Source organism: Mytilus californianus, unplaced genomic scaffold (genome assembly GCF_021869535.1).
Source record: "Mytilus californianus isolate M0D057914Y unplaced genomic scaffold, xbMytCali1.0.p SCAF_9, whole genome shotgun sequence".
Classification (NCBI taxonomy): Eukaryota; Metazoa; Mollusca; class Bivalvia; order Mytilida; family Mytilidae; genus Mytilus; species Mytilus californianus.
Window position 1 is genome coordinate 88,538,724 of NW_026262745.1, and position 24,811 is coordinate 88,563,534.

Consider the following 24,811-nt stretch of genomic DNA (forward strand, 5'->3'; position numbering starts at 1 on the left):
TTACAGTAGTTTTCTCAATCCACGAAAATTGGTGCCCACGAAAATAAATGAATCTACAGTAATGGAATTTGATGCAACTGTAATACAAGTGAGAGGTTTAGCTAGCTATAAAACCAGGTTTAATCCACCATTTTCTACATAAGATAATGTCTGTACCAAGTCAGGAATAGGACAGTTGTTATCCATTCGTTTATTGTGTTTCAGCTTTCGATTTTGCCATTTGATTAGAGACTTTCCTTGTTAAATTTTCCTCGGATTTCAAATTTTTGTGATTTTACTTTTAGCCAGACATGCATGTATTCCTGAGAACCCTTATACACACCACAACATTGTAAGAATATGCTAAAGGTATATAGGAAACGCACCTCACCATCAAAATTAACAATGCAAAACACTCCATGAAGATGGGGTCACTGTAAAACGTAACCAGTCAGACAGATATACACCTTACACATGTTACAGTCATTCAAAGTATCAAATTCATTTCACCTTTTGGTTATTGTATCAAAACCGTGTTCACAAAAAATCTAACAAACGAACCATAAAAACAAGAATAAAACCTTTCAAACATACATGTACAATGTATATCATAAAATCAATCCATAACAAACATGTAGTTGATATATCCCTTAACGTAATTGAAATACAGACAAATGATATATAAATTAACCATCAGTCAAGATACAACACAATATTTAAGATTAAACGAAGTTGACAAAACCACAAATATACACCATTCAATCATTTCATTCGTTACCTTTTGGTTATTGTATCAAAACCGTTTTCACGAAAAAGTTAACAAACGAACCATAAAAACAAGAACAAAACCTTTCAAACATACATGTACAGTGCAACCTGTGTAATCCGACACACAACTCATTTTACATCATAATCATACAGATGAAGGATATCTGTTTTCCGAAATATTTAACATTTGTTCATATTATTATTATTTTGTGGTGATGTTGTACCCTTTTAATCTTGTCATATATTATGTTTTGAAGTGTAGTGTATCGATTTTGTTTGTTTTGTTCACATATCGTTGTCCATATGATGGAATGTGATGCGACTGTCATATAAGTAAAAGGTTAAGCGCTTTAAACCAAGGTTCAATTCACCATTATCGACATAAGAACATGCCAAATTCCTACAAACATAAGAAAATGCCTGTACCAAGTTAGAAACATCCATTCCTTTGATGTGTTTGAGCTTTTAATTTTGCCATTTGATTATGTACTTTCCGTTTTGAATTTTCCTCGAAGTCAAGTTTTTGTGATTTTACTTCTGACTGTTTTAACACGTGAAACCGATCCTCAAGTAACCAGCAGAAAGGAATTGAGGGCCTAGACCTTTTGCTGAAAATTAAAAAGAATGGTAATATGCCTCTAGATTCAGACAAAAAAAGATTTGATATAATGGCTCTGTGTTTCAACACAGGGGACTGAGTCTCCAATGAACAAAAGAAAAAGGAATTAAGAGCCCACATCCCTTGTTTAAAACTTGGGAACAGGCCTTAACATGTTAAGGAACAAACGAAAAGTAATCGAATTATTTAACCTTAGTCAAAATTAAATTACAAATTTGAAATATTATACCAGCTTTAATCAGTGCTGTTTATTGGGAATGTATTTCCAAGCAATCGTTGTTGTAACGCCTTAATTGTCGTCATCTTTGAAATTTTAGAGTTGTATCAGTTCATATCGCACATTACTGTTTTTATTTAAAGCATATCTTTGCAGTCTCTGTTGTAAAAAACTATATAACCTTCGTCATGCTTTAAATTTTAGAATTGTACAAGTGTCTAAACTATGATGATCGGTTTTAGCTGTTTTATTGTAAAAATTTCAAGATTGATATGATTCATTTTACTTCATATTCATACTGATGAAGGATATCTGTTTTCCGAAATATTTTACATTTGTTCATATTATCATTATTTTGTGGTGATGTTGTGCCCTTTTAATCTTGTCACATATTATATTTTGTAGTGTAATATATCATTATTAAATAATCCATCGCCCCGTAAGATTTATCATTGGCTATTATTCAGTCATTTAATATCAATATATACATGTATATTCATATATACTTGTAGTCTGTTTAAAAAAAGAAGCATATGAAGTTAAAGTCATAATTAGAAACACCTTGACCTCATTATCTATTTTCTGGATCATTAACCTCAAATTGAAAAGATCAAGTTATGCTTCAGTTAAGGTTTACGAGTTATAATCATTTACTGCTCGTATCAAAAACATAAGAGAAAAGAACTCTCATATGGTATCTACTGATTACTTTGGTTACATTTTTTTTCGAAATCCTGAGGATGTAAGAGCAATTTGAAAATATAAATCAGTTATGTTTAAGAAGATCAATCACACAAAAACGGTATTCTGAGAGGTTACAATAAAAAGAAAAGCATTCGGTTAAGATTACACAGATTCAAAAGCCAAAAAACATCCTGTTCTATATCATGGACAAATAGAAAGACCTGCTAATATTATTAAAAACATAACTAGACTCAAATGAGAAAAAAACATTCGAGAGGATAGAAACCAAGAGACACCAATAAAATATCCATTTCAAAACTGCTCAAGTACAAGCAATCTTTATTGAGATGTATTACATTGCATATAACGGTTAACTTTTACAAATTTTGTATTGGATTGAGAGTTGTCTCATTGACACTCATACCACATCTTCTTATTTATACTATCTGAAAAACAGTACAAAAAAGTTCTTCGATCGAAATGCATATAAACTATACATCAGACTGTATATCTGTAAAGATTTATATACACAGCTAGTATGTATCTTAAGTTATTTTACATCTACACAGATGCACATATGAAGATAAAATGTAAATTAAAAACAATGTATAATATATACATTTTAATATGTTTATATTCAGTTTATATGTATCGGATCTGATGTATATTTCGTTGAAAGCTTTACAGACGTAACGTTAGTTTGAGGGAGACTTATAGAATATCAGTTATTAATTACAGAAACAGGCTGAAATAGATAAGTCAGTTTAAAGATTTTAATGAACCAAACAATCGTCTTTTTGTGAAGCACTTCGGTGGCAGGGTACATTATATCTAAGGACAAATCTTCTGAAAATACACAACATATTAATTGTTAGTCCATATATTCTACAAACAATTAATAAAATTAAATAAAACAAAAAAAAATCTTCACCGAATATTCCACAAAAGGTTTTTTTACAATTTTAAAATGTCGCGGTATAAGTCTCGGCACCGAATTTATGCACCAGACGCTGAAATACGACTTTCATACAAGTGAAACGTTTAGCTAGCAATAAAACTAGGTTTAATCAACCATTTTCTACATGCTTGTTCGAAATCAGGAATATAACATTTGTCTTCATTCGTTTGATATGTTTTATCTTTTTATTTAGACTTTTAATTAAGGACTTTCCATTTGTCAAAATGTTTAAATTTGATAAATAGAAGATGTTATCATTTCGGTTTGTCCTTAGTTACAGTCAAGTATCTACATAGTTTAAAAGAGTATTGTCATCCAATGACATTTTAAAGAGCCACCACATATTTTGATAATCAGGAAAGAATTACAATTATTTGAATAAAAAAAATGTTCGAAAAAAACACATAATTTCTACATAAAATGAACGAAAAGACTATATTAATGAGACATATTCAAATACATGAGAAGGTGATATACAAGGAAAATGGATGATTCCAATTATCTATTAAATCAATTATTGTTTACATATGTTATAAGGATAAACTACTTTTGAAATTAATAGTATCGTCGATAATGTTAAATGTTTGGCAACTTTCAAAGTATTTTTCTAATATACATGTACGTATTCGTGTAATTTCATCTAGTTATTAATTAGAATATACATTTTATTTAATCTTACGGATTGTGGATTCATTATTATGCATTGGATACCAATTTTCGTAGATTTTACTTGCACAGGGAAACCATGAATTTAAATGTTCAACGGATTACGAAAATATCCATAAAAACGCAAACAGAATACGTCAAAACTACGAAATCAAATATGCACGATAATTCCAAGTTGTCATCAATTCTACAAAAAAACAATGTACCCATGCATACCTATTTTCGTAACTTTCGTTGGTACAGATGAACCACGTAGTTAAAGGTTCAATGAAAAGCACATGTTCTCTTGGTTTTTTTGCGGACTTGGCCAAACCACGAATTCAGATATCCACGAAAAGTGTTCCTTGATCCAAGAAAATTGGAACCCACAAAAAGTAAGTGAATCCACAGTATTTTGAAATTCAAACATGCATCCACTGAAGCGTATTCCTCAGTATTTGATAATGACGTATTTGTACATGTATAAATCGTCACACGAGTCATATCAATAAGAAAACTCTGTAATAGAACCCCAAAATGTTGTACGACTTTCTGAACCTTGGATAATATTTTCTCAGAACATTAAAAACAAGAATATATAACTTTATGATATGAAAAAAATATTCATTTTGATAAGTTACTTTTGATTGGATCGATACAGCGATTTTTATAAACTCCAGATATATGGCATTCACCGAGGATAACAATTGTTTTAGTTTATAATACGCTCCAATTTCTAGTATTTGCTCAAGATATGTAACTACACCTTTTCTATTTTATATATTATCTGTTTCAAAAGTTGAAAATATATAATAGAATGTCTTAAAATTGACATCGACAAAAATGAGACAAAAATAAAAAATGTGCATGACGTCATGAGCCTACGTTATTGACCTTACCTAGGGAATTTTATTTTTGTTACACGTTAGATGTTCTAAATCTGATAATAACCTATCATGATGTTTTCCGCGGTGAGTATAATCTTTTATTAAAGAAGACATGTTTTTGCCAACGAGAAAAGAGAATGTTTAAGTCCTATAATAAAAATATGAGTCAAACTCACTCTTGGATATTCGCAAACGAATGACGCAGTAACAGAACAAGTTCTTGGTCTCCAGTACCAAATCAGAGACCCAACAAAGATAGGACTCATTCCTAAACATGCACTATCAGTATTAATAAAAGTCTGTAGTCCTGCATTTGTTGCCGCATTTACTGCAAAAAAGTGTATTAGTTGCAACTGTTGTAACATGAAAAGGACTAAACATTCACCATCAGTATTAATAAAAGTCTGTAGTCCTGCATTTGTTGCCGCATTTACTGCAAAAAAAAGTATTCGTTGCAACTGTTGTAACATGAAAAACATGTCAACTGTGAATAAAATAAAGTAAAATATGGATAATCAGAAAATTAAAACAAACAAACAGACACAAAAACGAAACTGAAAAACGTGTTTTCTTGTTTATGTGTCATAAGACTGAACTTAACAGTACAGTAATATCATCTACATAACATAAAGCTCTCTTCCCTATAACAAAAATTAAACATATCGTTTTAGCAAGACATTACGATTTTTTTCATCTAAGGCATGAACGATTGAAAATTTAAATATCGTGCTTCTGCTTGCTGATAGCACATTTTCATGACCATATATTTATCTTATAATTTTTTAACATCTATCAACACCAAAGATTCATACCTCGTTTGCTTAAATTTTGTGAAAACCACAACTTCTGACGGGGGTATTTGATAAAGGTATAAGTCCTAAGTCAGGAATCTGAGTTTCTGTTTATGTGTTTCATAAGTGTTTCTCGTTTTTATATAGATTAGACCGTTATTTTTCCCGTTTGCATGGTTTTACATAAGTAATTTTTGGGGCCCTTTATAGCTTGTTGTTCGGTGTGAGCCAAGGCTCCGTGTTAAAGGCCGTACCTTGACTTATAATGGTATACTTTTATAAATTGTTACTTGGATGGAGAGTTGTCTCATTGGCATTCATACCACATCTTTCTATATCTATAGACTTCAAATACAATATATGGAACTAAGAGATGTATGAAGTACCCTAGTTTCGAAATGATCATAATATTTGTTTGAACTTTTGGCCCTGTACGTCATATACAGTAAGTCGAAGTTTATCATTTAGGAGATAACTATTGTATTTTAAGCTTCGACGGCATCAATTGATGATTTGATGATCGATCGCAAATCAAGATAACTGGTGACATGTAGCCAGTTAACGGGTATCTGCTACCATCAAATCACCAATTGATGCCGTCTGAGCTTAAAATACAATATTGTTATCTCCATTCTAATGTAACTGACAGAAAACCACGTCAAATCATGCATTTAAATTTCTGTCATACCTCGTCTGCGCTTGCGCGTATGTTTTCATAGCATCAACCATGAAAATTAGTGACGTTATCCAATCAAAATGAACGTTACAAACGAAACGCGCGTCTGGCGTAAATATAAAATTTAATCCTGGTATCTATCATGAGTGTATATATGACTATGATTCATTACTAGAAATAAATGCATCGTCTTAAAAAAAGTGACATAACAGAAACAGATTATGACCAGATGTTTAATTTCTTTTGCGACCCTGTAGGTACCACATGTAAAGCAGTAACTTGTTGCCCATCAGCGTTCCTCAGATCTACCCGATTCATATCAGGGATTAAGTTATTAATGAATAGTTTTTATATGATTTTAACTGTTAATTATGTTAGTGATGTTTGTCCTTAGCAAGTTTATGGTGTTTGTCTTTGTATGTTTGTTGTCTGTTTGAAAGCCCTCTTTGAATCTTCTCCCTTTTTCATATGAGAGAAAAGTATAAGAGTTGTATGATTAGAAGACATTGTCGACAGACCGTTGAAGAACACTTATGTAGTGAAATTCATTAACACCCTCTTTTTTTCATAGGATGCTATAGAAAAAATATTGCCTATATTGATAGTATAATCCAAAGGCCTCGTTATAAATTTTCTACTTTTATGAAAAAGTTGTCACGTATTTCAAAATCCTGCTATCGGAAATTTGTATTGGTATTGCAAATATTCTGTATTGTTATGATCTATGTATGAATAACGGTGCGGCTTTTGGTCCCATAAGTTGATTTAGAGGGGGTCCTAATTACTTCCATGTTACAAAGATACAGATTGACAATCAAATTCGTAAGTAGAAAATAACTTACAACGCCATGGCGAAAAAGGAAAACAGACAAACATTTTTTTGCAAAACACAACATTAACAACTAAAGAATTAGCAATACAAACCCCACAAAAAAAGGGGTGACATCAGGTGCACCGGCAGTGTAAGAAGATCCTGCTCCACATGTGGAAAGTTATAAAACACGTTTAAGTATAAATTTCATCAGTATTTCATTTTTCTTCAGAAGCTGTAAAGAGGAGTATCTATAGTATAATCGCTTTAACCCTATTACAGTATATAGAGAAATTACAGGAAAGACTAAGATTTGAATTATTACTATTAAGAGCCAATCTGCCAGAAAACCATGCAAAACCGTCCGAATGTCACTTTTTCCAAATGAGTTCATATTTGGCATATTGGTGCACCTTAGTAATGTAAATAACCACACAAATTTTTTTGGGAAAATATTGAACCGATCTGGATATTTTTTGAGCGCCATGTTTTAACAGATGAAATTGCTCGAAAACAGCAAAAATAAGCCTTTTTTGGCATATTTGGCTGGTTTAAATAAAAAAATATGGTAACATTTATAATTTTTTGATAGTTGTTCCTAGTAGTACATCACTTTAAGTGTAAGAATGCATAGAATTAACAATGCTGTCTATTTAGTGTATGTATAATCTAACTGTTTCAATATGTCTTATTTAGCTACATGTCCAAAATGGCTGATTTTGGTCATCTTTCAGATCCAAAATACTCCAAGACCCGTTTATTATTGTAAAACAACATATCTACTTGCAAAGTATAACTATATATACCCAATCAAAAAAAATATCAAGCTCGGCAAATAATGTTGGTGTCTGGTATATGCCACACCAAAATGGGGTAACCTACATATTCAAATTTTTCTCAATTTTGCCGTCTAATTTGTAACTACTGACATATGATAGGATCTGGACTTATAAATAAGTATAACAACAAATGGAAAAGAATAATTAATGTTTCATTTAAAACATTAAGAAAATAATCATACTTAAATACAAATTATTCATTATAAATCTAGAGGCTCCCAGGAGCCGAAATAGATCGTATTGACAAATTGTGCACCTAAAACGATAAAAAACACATATTTCAAACGCAATCAATTTAAATTAGAAGTTAAACAATTCAGAATAAGTTCAGACTGTTCTGACCACTTTTGCAATTTATTCTTATAATATATTGATATAGTTGTCGGATAGTAGCAGAAAACTGTGAAAATTTGTAAATTTACACATTTCAGGGACAATAGCTCATAGATGTTATGTTCAATTTTTCAGAAAAATTTTGGATATTTAGATCTTGTCATGTTGATAGTTTTTATCAATATATATATATATATTGAAAAGTTTTTAAATTTTGTATACATATATATATGTATGACACTTTTTCTAAAGTTATTAAGATGATGGTTTAAAAGTGAAAACTGTAAACAGATGATTTTAACAAACACTTAGTGATGGAAATTTTTTTATGACCCTTTGAGCCTAGTATGCCAACAAGGCAAGATTTGCCAGGTACCTATATCTATGTTGCTGCAATGTGGTCAATACAAACATGAAAATCATAAATGCTTCTAAAAAAAAATCCCATAACTAGACGAAAAACAAATTACTTAGTCTATATATACCAGTGCAAAATTTATAAAGAATTTTGAATGAAATTGGATAGCTGTTAAGATTACTTTACCTATAATGCTCTACATCACATCCTCGGAGATAACAGAATTAAAATAAGTCATATCAATCTTCAAATTTCAATAAAGTTGAATGTGTTTTTTTTATACTTGAACGGCTATAGGTTTTACTATAAAACAAGTGTACATTAACTTTCTTGTAAAAGAAAAACCATAACATTAAAATCTCCATAAATGATGAACTGTTTTTTGAGACATCATCCCATGGAAGTTTTAACTGATGTTTTAAAGTTGGAAAGTTTCTGTTGCTTGTTTGGTTGGTTGAAATTGTTTCTGTTAGAAGCATTATCAGTCTCCCAATCTGATGTTGACTGCTGTGAAAGTTCAGTTGTTGTTGACACTGACAGAAAGGTTAGCTGCGAGTCTAGATCTGAAAACCACAATACATACATACATAAATCAGGCTGTTAGTTTTCATATTTTTTCATTTTCTTATTTTGGGGCCTTTTATGGCTGAATATATATGAGTATAGGTCTTGCTCATTGTTGAAGGCCATATGGCGTATGAAGACCTATAGCTTTACTTCTATGTCATTTGTTCTCATTAGCAATCATACCACATTTTTTTTTTAATTTCATATATACCACTGACAAGAAATAAAATTGACAACTTTTACTGTAAGTGGATGCAGTTACAAAATTCTCCCAACTAAAGCCAAATCATTTTTGCAGAATAGTTATTATCCACTCCTTTTAAGCATGTCCAAATAGCCCTTAACATCTTTACAACAATAATAAAATGCTTCGCAGGGCGCAGCTTGATACGACCGCAGAGGTCGAACCCTGAACAGTTGGGGCAAGTATGGACACAACATTCAAGCTTGATACAGCTTTGCATTTGGATTGTGATTAAATATTTGACACAGCATAGGTTTCTGACACAGAATGAATGTGGTCTAAGAACTTAAAAAATTTAAATTGGACATTCACCTATTATGGTCCAATATCCAAAATCTAAATACATGGTTAGATTCAGCATATCAAAGAACCCCAAGAATTCAATTTTTGATGAAATCAAACAAAGTTTAATTTTGGACCCTTTTGACCTCAATGTGGACAAAGTTGATAACGGGGCCCAAAAATCAAAAATCTAAATACATGGTTAGATTCAGCATATCAAACAACCCCATATATTCAATTTTTGTTGAAATCAAACAAAGTTTAATTTTGGACCCCAATTTGGACCAACTTGAAAACTGGGCCCATAATAAAAAATCTAAATACATGTTAAGATTCAGCATATCAAAGAACCCTAAGAATTCAATTTTTGTTAAAATCAAACTAAGTTTAATTTTGGACCCTTTGGACCTTAATGTAGACCAATTTGAAAATGGAACCAAAAATTAAGAATCTAAATACACGGTTAGATTCGGCATATCAAAGAACCCCAATAATTCAATTTTTGATGAAATCAAACAAAGTTTAATTTTGGACCCTTTGGACCTCAATGTGGACCAATTTAAAAACGGGGCCCAAAATCCAAAAACTAAATACACGGTTAGATTCAGCATATTATAGAACCCCAAGAATTCAAGAATAAAACCCCATTGAAATTGGTGAAGAAATAAGCTATTATACGAAGTTCTTTTGCACAATACTGTGCAATTAAATATTTCTTGCTATTGCGCAATACTGTACAATTTACAATTTCTTGCTATTGCGCAATATTGTGCTATTGAATATTTCTTGCTATTGCGCAATACTGTGCAATTGAAGATTTCTTGCTATTGCGCAATACTGTGCAATTGAAGATTTCTTGCTATTGTGCAATACTGTGCAATTGAAAATTTCTTGCTATTGCACAATACTTACTATATAATAATTTACACATCCTGTTTGGTGTGTATCTCCTACCATATTATTATTATTTGCTTTTAAATATAAATCAGAAATAACCAACTTTAAAGGAAAATTTTAAAAGAAAAAAAAAAGGAAAAAAAGAAAAAAAAGGAAAAAAAAAAAATCCCCCCCCCCAAAATTTTTTGAACCCCCTTATGATTCATCACCCCCAAACTCAATCCCAGCCTTCCCTTTGTGGTATGGTACCTTGCAGTACAATTTCAGAGAGATCCATACACTTGAACACAAGTTATTGTCTGGAAACTAGAAAAATGTGTTTTTTGGGCCCTTTTTGGCCCCAAATTCCTAAACATTTAGGGCAATTACCCCAAAACTCAAACCCAGCTTTCCCTTTGTGATATAGAACCTTGTAGTACAATTTCAGAAAGATCCATACACTTACACACAAGTTATTGTCCTGAAACTAGAAAAATGTTTGTTTTTTGCCCCTTTTTGGCCCCTAATTCCTAAAATATTGAGGCAATTACCCCCATCATCAATCCCAGCCTTCCCTTTGTGGTATGGTACCTTGCAGTACAATTTCAGAGAGATCCATACACTTGAACACGTTATTTTCTGGAAACTAGAAAAATGTGTTTTTTGGGCCCTTTTTGGCCCCAAATTCCTAAACATTTAGGGCAATTACCCCCAAACTCAAACCCAGCTTTCCCTTTGTGATATAGAACCTTGTAGTACAATTTCAGAAAGATCCATACACTTACACACAAGTTATTGTCCTGAAACTAGAAAAATGCTTGTTTTTTGCCCCTTTTTGGCCCCTAATTCCTAAAATATTGAGGCAATTACCCCCATCATCAATCCCAGCCTTCCCTTTGTGGTATAGTACCTTGCAGTACAATTTCAGAGAGATCCATACACTTGAACACAAGTTATTTTCTGGAAACTAGAAAAATGCTTATTTTTGTCCCCTTTTTGGCCCCCAAGTCCTAAACGTTTCAGCAATTACCCCCAAACTCAATTGCAGCTTTCCTTTTGTGATATGGAACCTTGTAGTACAATTTCAGAAAGATCCATACACTTACACACAAGTTATTGTCATGAAACTAGAAAAATGCTTGTTTTTTGCCCCTTTTTTGGTCCCTAATTCCTAAAATTTTGAGGCAATTACCCCCAAAATCAATCCCAGCATTCCTTTTGTGATATGGAACCTTGTGGTACAATGTCAGAGAGATCCATACACTAACACACAAGTTATGTCTGGAAGTTACAAAAATGCTTATTTTTGGCCCCTTTTTGGCCCCTAATTCCTTTACTGTTAGTACCATAACCCCCAAAATCAATCCCAACCTTCCTTTTGTGGTATTGAACCTTGTGGTAAAATTTCATAGAGATCCATTCACTTAAACTAAAGTTAGAGTGCGAAAACCAATGTGTCTTCGGACGACGCCGGACGACGCCAGACGACGACGACGCCAACGTCATACCAATATACGACCACAAAATTTTTTTTGCGGTCGTATAAAAATTGCCTCCATTTGGTTTGGCATGTCAGGGGCGTAGCTACCCGGAGGCACGGCAGCACGTGCATCCACGTCGTTTTCACAAAAAAAAAAGAGAGAGAGAGAGAGAGTGAGGGACAAAGTTAACATATAGGAATTAGTCTTTCTATGTATGCATTCTAAAAACTACACAAAGAATAAAAGCAAGAGAAATACACATGCAGCTGAATTTTTAATCCTGTAAGACATGTATGTGTACGATAAATACATACAACTGGTGTAAACTTAGAGGAACTTTTTATATTACGGGCATTGTTTAGAAAATACCAGCTACATAGTTGTTGGTACCACAACCATACCGTATACTTGCTTTGAGTGCAAAAAACATAACCCCTTTAGGGTTAACAAAAAAACTTGAAAATTATTATTTTCCCCCTCGCCCCAAAGCACACATCTTACTAGAATGAAGACTCTTCAACTTGTATCGATCCGGGAATAATGACTGTTACCTTGTGAACTAGTTCAATATTGACTAAGTATGTAGGTGTTGACAACACGAATAGTTCATTTTCACATCACGTCAACGTATCTCGTCCTGTGTGCATGTAATATTTGCTACCGGACATTAATAACCATTCAATCAATCAATAGTTTCCGTATACTAGTAGATGAGAAGTTGGAACTGCTGTTATTATAAAAAAAAGTACACATTTTCCAGTACATGTTTAACGTTTTTATTTATTTTACAAAAAAAATCTTTTATATAGATTCGATAATTCGAAGTAGTTTCTATATGGGCTGGCTATACGAATGGTTGATTGTAAAACCATTTAAATAAATTGTTAATTCTAACTCGTTTTACTGGACTATTAGGTCATTCAATTTTAAAAAGAACTGTCTGTCCGAGTAGGACACTAAACTGCTGATTCTTGTTCGAAGACACACCAAACTTTTATTGCACGTATCTTCACTGTTATCATCTAGATATTGCCATACAACTGGTCGAATGCATATGCATTTGTTAATTAGCTGGCTAATTAAAAACGCAGATCATGAAAAAGATCGTGATCAAAGTACCATTTACTCTGAAAAAGTTCATTAATTTCAACTTCGAATATTCCTAACTACGTAAAATTCGAAATTCCCATCTCTCTCTTGTAGAGTTTACCCACAAAATTTTTAAACATCTAAATACATATGTTAAGCAAAATATATGAGAATGTGTCCACCAAGTATTTGGTATCCATGATGTTTTTCTAACAGAAACTCCACATATAGTATTGTGTTTATGTTTATGTTTATTGTTTGTTTTTTTAAATCTACTTTGCTCAATACAAATACTAGCATATGGAACAAATCTCCGTGATTTTAAAAGCTTTCACGTACAAAAAACGCAAGCGACAATGTTAAGTCTTCATTCGACTCGAAGTTTAACAAATAGTTGACCAAATAACCTCAACAAAAATGTCCAAGTTTTATTTCGGTTGTGATTGTTTTGAAACGCTATATATGCGGAGCTTCCGGGGGGCTTCACCCCCCTGGCCCCCCTACCAGGGCTTTGCCCTGGACCTACTGGGGGCCTTAGGCGGTCCCCCAGACCCCTTGCCCTATAGTTTGTGATTCCACTTCATTAAGAAGGTAGCTACGCCCCTGCATGTCAAATTACCTCTCAGTATAATTTTACATTGAAAACAGACAATGGTGATAATTTGACCGCTTTTAGTGACAATCTTTGAAATGGTGGCCATCTTTATATCTGTTCTCTGTGTCAAAGTACAGCTGAATATCAATATATCAATATTCTTTAAAATCAAACTCAACAAAATTGAAAATTTAACCCTTTATTTGCTGTGTCCATCTTTAAAAAAAAATTTCATTGTTTTGTTGGCATGTCAAAAGTTCTGTAATTTCTTAATGTCAATTTTCATATAAGGCCATCTTGAAAATGTTTGCCATTTTGGAAGAAAAAACAACCTTACTTTGTTTAGCAAGTCAAACTACCACGACTATCCCTAATTAACAATTTTCATTAAATTAACCAGTGTTGAAATCCTTGGTGGCCATCTTGAAAATGTTTGACATCAGATAATCATCCACATATTGTGCTTTTCTTTACACTAAAGTTTCATTTAAAAAGATAACACCAGTTATCTCAGAAAAGGACAAATTTTGTGGAAGATGGAGAAAAAATGCAAGTTTGGACAGAACATTCAAGCTATAACAGCTCTAAATTTGTAATGGGATTAAATATTTGACAAAGAATAGGTTTCTAACACAGAATAAATATGGTATAACGATAAAGTTTAATAGATTCAGCATATTAGAGAACCCCAATATCAAATTAAGATTTAAAATTTAGTTTAATTTTGGACCCTTTGGATCTCAATGTAAACCAATTTCATAATAGGGGCCAAAAACTAAATACAGGTTAGATTCAGGCTGAATCAGCATCTTTAAAATTATTGTTGAAATCAAACACAGTTAACTTATGGACCCCATTTGAACCAACTTGAAAACCAAAATCATAAATCTAAGTACATATTTATATTCAGAATATTTGATTATTTCTATTTATCATTCAAAGAACCCTAATTCATTGTAAGGAGAGTTCAAGTTTTGTTAAAATTAAACTAAGTTAAAATTTGGACCCTTTGGACTTCAAAATGTGGACAAATTTGAAAACCGGACCAAAATTAAAAATCTAAATATAAAACATTTGCATTTTGTATATCAAAAGAACCTCAAGAATTCAAGTTGTGTAGAAATAAGAAAAAAAAAAATTGGACCATTTTGAAATCAATGTGAACCAATTTAAAATGGGGCCCAATTGCAACATCTTAAATTATTTAAATACATTGTTAGATTTAGCATATTAAGAACCCAAATAATGTATTTATTTTAATTTGTTCTTGTCCTAAACATGCATGAACTATTTGCCATTGGACATTAGCATTACCAACAATCAATCAATTAATCGAACAGGTGAAATATCTTCAAAAGTACATTGTACCAATAAAAATCTCCCCCTTTTATATTTGAAAAAGTAAAATCACAAAAATACTGAACTCCGAGGAAAATTCAAAAAGGAAAGTCCCCAATCGAATGGCAAAATCAAAAGTTCAAACACATCAAACAAATGGATAACAACTGTCATATTCCCGACTTGGTACAGGCATTTTCTTATGTAGAAAATGGTGGATTGAACCTGGTTTTATAGCAAGATAACAAACCTCTCACTTGTATGACAGTCGCATCAAATTCTATTATATTGACAACGATGCATGAACAAAACAAACAGACACAATAGGTAAAATTGTCAAAAATAGGGGTACAGCAGTCAACATTGTGTTATCATCTTAATCACCATAAAAACAAACAAATGTAACGAAGAAGCACAAAAAGGCATACATCAAATTTAACATCCTCATTTTGCTTATATTATACGATTTTATATATCTATGTAAAATCCACCCATAAAGGATGGAAGGTTTTAAGTACTGGCGTAAAATCGCGCGTTTGAAATTCGCACAGGTAGACATAAAATAATTTTGTCGTTCAAAGTATGACGGGATACATAAATACAGAGTCAAGTAAAATGGATATCACAAAAAACAGACTTAACAGTAAAAGTAATACGTATTAATAAATAAAATAATTGAAATGGAATGTATGAACAGTTCATTAGTCATTGTTAGTTATTGAATGGAAACTATAGGAGCCGCCCAATATAGTACTACAAATTAAAATTAGCAAAGTGATTTTTCAATGGGAAAACCAAGTTAACAAAGACCTGTTTAATAAAACTGATGTACAAATGTATAACATGTAATTGTATAATTATGTTATTATATAAGTGATTACATATACTTTGTATGATTACCATGTTATACAAACAGTTAAATTAATATATAAGTTAATAATAACTTACCAATATCTTCTTCTATACATGTATCATGTGTATTTAGTTTGACCTGGCTATTGTCACTTTTACAAAAATTCATCTTAGTTAAGCATTGCTTGCATAAATATAGCCCTACAAATAAAAAGTGTTAAACTATAAAATAATTCTTCAATTTTGTTTTACATGAAATAAAATATATCAGACAGGAAATGTAGGGTAGTGTAGCATCACTGTGCATGTAGTTTAAATGTAGGTTTTTTCTTTTAAAAAGGGCTCTATAAGTAATCTACATACATGTACATGTAGGGTCCTAAAATTGAACTTTACAAAAGTTTGCAATGCTTTTGATTTTTTTAGTCTCCATGGCCTATTAGTTCATTAAAAAAATATTATTCTCTGGATAAAGTTGTCTAGTGTTACATGTACAGTATGTTGTATGTAAAACATGTATTTGTAGGAGGCTTTTCCACGAGATAAAAGTTTTTTTAGTAGACAAAGAGCTGAACAACTTCCAGTAAGAACTGAAAATATAACTTACATGTAGGGGATGAGAATAAAAACCTGACCTGCTAAACGTTGAATATGTTGAAATAGATTTTGATTATTATCATGATTCTGGTCTATAAATTGATTTTTTTAAAGCAGAAAATAAATATATATTGTACCCTGGTTAATAGCTTGAAAATTAAAATTCTGTCCTAAGCTGACAAGGACATAAATATTTTGACCATACTAACCCTCCCCCTTGCTTTTTTAATCAAATGGTCCCAAGACAGAACAATGTATATACGGATATATATTATTTGCTTGCACTTTGCCATAGGAAATAAATAAGATGTCTTAGAAACAGGTCAGGTGTAAAAGAATATTCACATGCCCCATCAACACCCACCCCCCCCCCCTTTTTTTAATCTAGCTAATGTATCAATTGTTGGTCCCCTAATTTCAGATTGACTATATGGAACAAATGAAAATTGATTGTAAGATTTGTACCTGTTCCTACTGGAATAACTCGTCCTGTATACAGCCTGTTTTGAAAGGGTGAAGATCCTTGGTCAGCTTTGGCTTTGCTGGAAGAGGGTTGGACGAGATGTTGACATCTTGCTTGACTATCATGTCAATGAATTCCATAAAAGTCCCTGTACTTTGAGCATATTCAAAGACAAGATGATGTAACAACCATGGGAAAATAAACCACTCCTTGTCTTATATAAAATAAGGAGTCCTGTTGGAAATTCTACACCATAAAAATGTAGTTTTCAGTATTATTCAGACTTCCTAAATGTAGATGAATGGTAGTCTGTATCTGTATGAATATGTTTGGTTACCAATGCTGGTTTCAATACCACGGTAGAGAGAGTGTCGTTGATTTATTGATGGTGCGCCAGAGTAGTTTTGACACTCTCAATCTCAATTTTGGTGCGAGCAAGGTGGTTCCACTCGCTCACTTTTTTTTTTACGAAGAATGATTTAGAATACTTTTGTTTTGCTCGTTGAAATCTAAAAACACTTTTTGCTGTTCATGGACTTATTTTTCCAATCAATATTTATCATGTTTATTCACTAAATTATTGTCATTATTGTCAAATTTCTTGGCAGTATTTATTTTTTTTGGAAATGCTATTTTGGTCTTTAGTGCATTCAGATATCTTACATAGTTTGTAATATGTAGATGTATAAGGCTGGGATAGCCCACATGCTCATCCTAGATTATTAAAGTCACAAACTTCACTGTAAACATTTGTCTGCCAAACCATCACTGGGAGCTGACATGTTTGAGATCTTACCCAAGGGAGATAAGTCAATGGAAGAGCATAAAAGATGGACTCCCTGGTTTCAGACAATTTATTGATTTTTGGACTTGCAGTACAAATACGTCTTATTTCATTTTTTAGACAAATTGAATTTACTTGTTCGAATGATTTTATGAGCTATTTTAGTACCAATTGTGTTTAGAATTTAATTAAAATCAAAATTAAAATGTGTCAATTTGGGACTAAAATCACCATTCTTCCAAGGCATAAATTAACATATAATAGTCATTTGCCAAGCTTAATATTTTGTTTTGATATAAAACATACCCCATAGTTAAAACCGATATAAGTTGCAAACAAATCCGGAATGGGTCTTGCAAGATAGAAGCGAATGAAAACCACGTAAATTCATGTATGAAAAACCCCGCCTTTGTCTCCCTGCTCCTGGCAATGTGCCAAATCGTTTAAATTTTCATTTGTATTGATCATAACATAGTAAAATGGATGAGTTTCAGCTGACATTACTCTAAAAACTCAACTACCCCATTTAATATGCTTCTGGGTCATTCTTAAAAGGCATAAAATGTTGGAATTTTTCCTTGGTTTCATAATGAATTTACAGAATTATGCAAATGAGGCTGTTACTAAAAATAGATACGATTCTGGGAAAAACTAAGTGGTCAAATTCTTTTATTTTATGTCAAGGATTAAGATGACGTATAAAAATTTGTCAAGTTGTGATTGTCGATTTGGACGATTTTCTGAATATTGCATGGTTTTCTGGCGGATTGGCTCTTAAAAGAAACACTGCATACTATTGTGTGTGTCAAATCGGCGAGTTCTAATTATTGCGATGGTTACCCAGTCGCAAAATTCACATTAAAGAAAAACCTCGCAATAATTTCTGAATGTTATTACCAACACATATCTGTACATTTCCCACACCTGTGTGGTATGGTGTTCCCAATATAAATTGTTATGAATACCATAAAAGACAAAAATAGCAGCAAGTTGATTTAGAAGAGCTCATAGTAATATAAATATATATTCATTGTAATTATCTAAAATTTTAAGTTACCTCCAAATGGTACCTGATCCAATACAAATCCAGTATTGCCAATTTTAAATACAAACTTTCCATTAATGTCTTTTTTGCCACCAACCCACAGCATTTCTCGTTTTCTAAAAGAATGATATTAAGCATGTTAAGGTTAGTAACTTCAGAAGGTAGTTTATATCAAAGTAAATTAAAACTTCTGTAGAAAAAAGGATTTTGAATCGAACAAATACCGACAACACCATTTCTATTCTAGTTAACTATTTGTGGAATAAAATATACCCTTTTCTTGCTTATTTATATAATGTAAATGATTAGTATCTTTAAAAAAATATTTTTAGAAATAAAACTAAAAACTAAAAAATTTCAAAAAAAAAGAAAGTTTTATATGTTAACAATTGCAACAATACTCATTATTGTAAATTTAACTAGTAGGCTATGTTACAAGACTTGAAATACAACAGACGACATAATATGATCTTTGAAACATTGTTTTCAGACAATCCACTAATTTCAAAATATTTGCCGTAATTCATTGTCCACTGAATTTATAAATGATATAGTTGATCAACATTATACATGTTATATATACCATGTAAAATGACGATTTTGATAAACCTGTTCATTCCTGCAGACATTTAAGGAAGTACTTTTTATCAAAAGAATCATCTAAATAATTCCTTTTTTTCAATGTCAAAAGTAAAATCACAAAAACACTGGTCTCCGAGGAAAATTCAAAGCGGAAACTCTCTATTAAAATGGTAAAATCAAAAGCTTAAACACATCAAATCTGAGATAAATCCTGTGATAAGAAAAAGTTATTGGCATTTTCATTTTGATCCTGTCATTGTCCTAACATTGGGCCAGTATTTATTGAAAGCCACCATGCAGTTGAAAATGATGGCACACAAACCACATATTCTTATATCTTTTAACTTTATAAAAATATAGAAGACGCACCTGTTTCATGTTATCTCGGAAAAAAGCCCGTTTACTATTAACAAAATTACAAGGCACTCCTTTCGCCTTAACGCGGAGGTAAACGTTGAAAGAAACGCCCATTTACGTTTGATGTCTACTACAATTTTGGAGTAAACGCAGAGTTAACGCGGTGTTTACATGAAGTGCACCCGAGTAAATGCCGCGTGATATTTTTCGTGCTTCTATATGTAATGCTTGGTCTGCAATCAACTGTATATTTTCATCGATAAAGAATTATCATTGATATTTCACTCTTAACTTACCAAGCATAAGTTTAGTCTGTACGGAATTGGCTTCCGCCTCACTGTTTGGGTTCCACAGGAAAGCTCCAGGAGTCATGGCACATGTCCTCTAATGTTGCAAAAAGAAGACATCTCTAATGTGAATCATTATTTCAACTACCTATTTTTATAAGTAGCATGATATATTAATATGAATGTATGTCTGTTTTAATTTGTTTTTGCATCATATAAGAAAACCATTTGACTTTTATTTTGTCTTAAGCTTTATAATCTACAATATGTTCAACTTGAACCTCTGCTTATACGATGAAAAAAATAATTGTTTTTTAGTTATTGGTTACTATTATTACCCAGACAATTCAGTTAACATAAAACTAAACTTCAATGTTCTTAATTCAACTTTCGTTATGTTCATGCTGTCTTGTTACTCAATAACCCAAATCTTATCTTATCACTTATCTCAGTGAACTTGAGATAAAAAAAAAAAGTTGTCGAGACTAGAAGGTCTACTGCATATCTATTTTTTGTTCGGATATGAAGCCTTCTTCAACGATTTAAAACTAGAATCTTTCATAAACGTGATGATTTTAATACCCCAATAATCAATATTCCCTATCTTAGCAGTAGCATACCACTTGGTCATTCTTAAGGAGGATACTCATCAGAATTAATTGGTTGTTCTCGTGTATGTTCATACTACTCTGATTTTATTAGATTCGTTACATAAATTGTTTCAAGGAATAAGCTACTTAAATCGCCACTACATGCGTTTTATAACCTCGGTTTCGTTTTGTGACCCTTGATTTGTTTTCGGTTAATCGGTTTATGACTATTGAACACCGGTTTACTTCTGTTGACTTTAGTTATGGTCACCATTACGTACAACAATGTATTTGTTTACCGCTACGGTATATTTAGATCTTTAGCTTATAGTTTTAAATATTCAAATACCAGAATATTCTTTGAATCTGTTATGTCAACCATTGTGTCAGATTCATACTTGTGCCATTTTGACTAAGTATGGCTTTGCATAAGGGGTAACGTATGCATAAGAGGAGACGCGATGTCAGTTTACTCTGTCTCGTTGCAAAAAGAAAAATTGTCAAAGGATAATTTTCGAAAAGTTCTTTCTACAAAACAAAGTAATAATGGACTTATTTGAAATTATATGATATCAATATGTTACGAAATAAAGAGTTTAAATTGTTTCTATTTTAAACATTACTCACCCAAGCGTTATACCATGATTTCTCAGTATTTCCACTATACAGGTAACAATTAGGGCTAGCATTTTGGTCAGTAAGCAACACATAACCATTAGGGCAATTTGTTGGAATACATGGTGCTATAAATATGACAACGTTGGAGTTCAAAGAATTAAAACAATGGAAAAACATAAATGAAGATAAAGTAACCACATTCAACACAATGTTTTGAATAATTCTAAATGCAAAAGCATTACAAAAGAGGCGGAGGTATCATAAATTGAAAATAAACTGCCAAAGACATGTCATCAGAGAGAAAAAGAGCTAATTTATACAACAAATTGCAAAAAACAAGCAACAGTCTACAAAACACAATAAATAATATTAAAGACTGTGCAACACCAAAAACCGGGGTAATCTCAGGTGCTCCGGAAAAGTAAGCAAATATTGAATTAACGTTCTGTCCACAAATAGATCGTGCACATGTAGTATTATCGATATGTATCATTTTATGTTTCTATTAAAACAAAATGATGAAATATGAATATAAGAACTCTGGGATGGAGTGTTAACGTAAATGAGACCGTAATCAACGACACAAATAACCAAACATTTATTGACCGATGTTTTATTAAATGTGTCTTGTCTGTGTAATAAGTTGTTCAAAATGCATATTCTATCTTAAATGTCCCCTCCAAACCGATCACCTACCCCCATCCCCATCCCTCGCCCACACACAAACACACATGCAAACATATACTTTTCATAAAAAAAAAGAAAAAGAACTCGGTTTATTAAGTAGAGTTTATTTTCAGTTTATCACTACCTTCCATTGGAATGTACTAAAAAAAATAAAAAGTGAATGTTTTAAAACAATAATTTACATGTAGGCCATTGTAAAAGAGAGGCAAAATCTTCAAAAGGTATCGTTCGTCCTGAACATGCATGGAATATTTGCCACTGGACGTTAAGCAACCAACAACCAATCATTAGGAATATTCCAACTTATAAGTTGAAACCCAACTCATAATGACATGGCAGTATAACGGGGGAAAAACATAAAACATAACCACAGTATACAACTGTAAACAACATAAAGCATAACAAATTAAAGACATATCAACACAAAAGTGCTTTTTTTCTAGACACGGTAAAGCTTGCTTCAAAGAAAGGTGGATATACACATCCAAATGTATTGGTAACATTATAGATTGACAATGTAATTATGACATCTATAGCTTAGTTATTCAATGTTTCTGATAGACGCACTAGAAAATTGTTGCTATATGAATCACAGACAGGTGCATACATCACTGAAGGACTACTTCATACTACATATAGATCGAGGCCGTTGCGATATTAAGGTAACAAGAGGGGAATACCGACATTTGTTATATCTTAACATAAGCTAAATGATTTTGTCAATAATACTCACTATGTGTTGTTGATGAGGTTTGCGTTGTTGATAAGGCTTGCATTGTTGGAGTCAAAGTTACCTGACTGACACTAGTTGTTGTACTAGGACTCATCATTCCCATCATAGCCATCATAGGTACCGTAATCAAAGATTGGAAAACAAAGTAGGGAAAAAATAGATCCAAAGCCGTTTCCAAAAACGTTTCCTATACCAGTTTCTGCAATGGATTTTGAAATAAAAGATGAGTAAATGTAATACAAATAACCAATGATTATAATTGATAACTACTTAGTATAGTGTTCTTTCAACACCAGATGAAAAAAGTTCAAACATAAGATTGGTTGTGTTAAGTCATCTTGAATGGCGTTACCGGTATCACGGATGATAAATGTATATCGTCAAGTGTCAGATTTCACATTCAAATCTATATGCATCATACATGTACGTGTGATCTTTAGAATATTCTTATGTTCTATTGTGATCAGCTCAGCAGTCACGTTTAAAATATTTTTCAAAGAACTGGTATGTTTAAAACATCAATGCATTTACTGGTAATATTACAACGACCAAAAGTGTTGTGTTCAGTTGGAATTTTTGTATTGACATTATTATGTGTGGTTTACATTTTTTTACGTGTTGTCGATATTTCAAGTATTTGATAAGCACATTGCAGTTAAAATTTGAATTCATGAAACAAATAAAAAATCATTTTTAATGGCGCTCCGAATATGAAACAATGAACAAGTGTTTAAAACTTTTTGTATATTTTATTTTGCTTATGGTTTACTGTTTTATTTCAAAGTTGTCCGAATTAAAAAAAAACAAGTGTGCAACAAAAGTAAATTGCAATATACATGATATAGAAATATCAATATGTTATAAAAATGTATAATTGCAATACAGAGTTTACATGGTTCCGCATTTGTTTTTGTTTTTTGTACTCTATCAAAGCAAGACGGGTAGTTCTTTTGTTGTTTTGTTGTTTTTGTTATATTTCTTTCGACAGAACAGTGATAATTAGTTAAGAGTATTAAAAGGCGCGGAAATACTACTTCTTTAGCATGTTAAATGTACAATATTTATAATATATGAGTATGTTGAAGTCACCAATACTGACATTGATAGGAATTATACATTTTCAAAGACATCTGTTTATTAGTAACGCATTTACCTCAGGCATCGTCTTCAATTACTAACAAATTTGGCCGTTCTTCTTCAGCATTTTGAAATACTAAGCTTACACATAGTGGAAGGAAATCCACGATCAGTACTATAAATATAAGCTGAAAAAGAGAACATAAAAGTATGTGATATTTAAGTTTTTAAAGCAATTTATCGACGCAATGAATTAAAATGCATTCAACATAATACTGCTCAGCAAATTAAGTATTGGGTTACATGATCATATAAGATATGGTATGATTGCTAATGAGACAAATATCCACCAATATTAATTGAAATGGATGTAAGCAATTATAAGCAACCGTACGACATCAACCATGAGACAAACCCATACCGTATAGCTATACCAGCCCCAATTATATGTTTGGCTGTTTAAAAAGAATTCAATGTGCACTGAAAGATGTGTTTCTGGAATTTAAACATTATTAATTAATTGGTAGCAACATAATTATCTGACCATTTTCTGCAATCAAAAGTCATTAAATGATCAAGTTAAACGATTACAAATCAATTTGGTATTATTTCAAAGTAAAAAAAAATCATGATTTTCTTGCCTTCAGAAGAAAATGCGTTTAAAGCAAGCACATTTTTGGAAAGTGCTACTACATTTTGTGTATTGAAATTTCCCCCAAAATGTAAAACAAATTTTCTTCTGATCACTTCAAACAATACAAAAACCTTTTGTTTTTATCATAGCCGTGTGCGTTACGGCAAAAAAAAACTTTATTTAAAGATTTGAAAAATGTTATAAAAAAGCAAAAGGACTTCTACCACCAGAGAGCAGGCTTTTTAAAAGTTAGTTTTGCATCTTTTTTGTTTTTGTTTAAACATTTAGAATATCTATAAAATTTTACACACTTCGAAGTAAAAATGTAACCACAGAAATGAAAAAAATAAAGTAATACATTATGTTGAGAAATATATTTCTCACTATTGTTAGGATACCAATGTATCGGATTTTTTGTTTAAATTGTTGAAGAAACTTGATACTTTCATTGCAATATAATCATGAACT

At 31.8% G+C, this 24,811-nt stretch overlaps 2 long non-coding RNA genes across 2 annotated transcripts; both read right to left on the reverse strand.

The window, feature by feature from the left end:
• Positions 1-3,026: 3,026 nt before the first annotated feature.
• On the reverse strand, positions 3,027-4,235 carry LOC127716057 (uncharacterized). Its single transcript, XR_007988738.1, has 2 exons — positions 4,108-4,235; positions 3,027-3,113 (listed from the first exon to the last, which is right to left on the reverse strand). It is a non-coding gene; the product is annotated as an uncharacterized LOC127716057 (long non-coding RNA).
• An 809-nt stretch (positions 4,236-5,044) lies between these two features.
• On the reverse strand, positions 5,045-21,331 carry LOC127716038 (uncharacterized). The gene is made up of 4 exons (XR_007988719.1): positions 21,222-21,331; positions 20,014-20,101; positions 18,791-18,894; positions 5,045-5,190 (listed from the first exon to the last, which is right to left on the reverse strand). It is a non-coding gene; the product is annotated as an uncharacterized LOC127716038 (long non-coding RNA).
• Between the last annotated feature and the right edge of the window lie 3,480 nt (positions 21,332-24,811).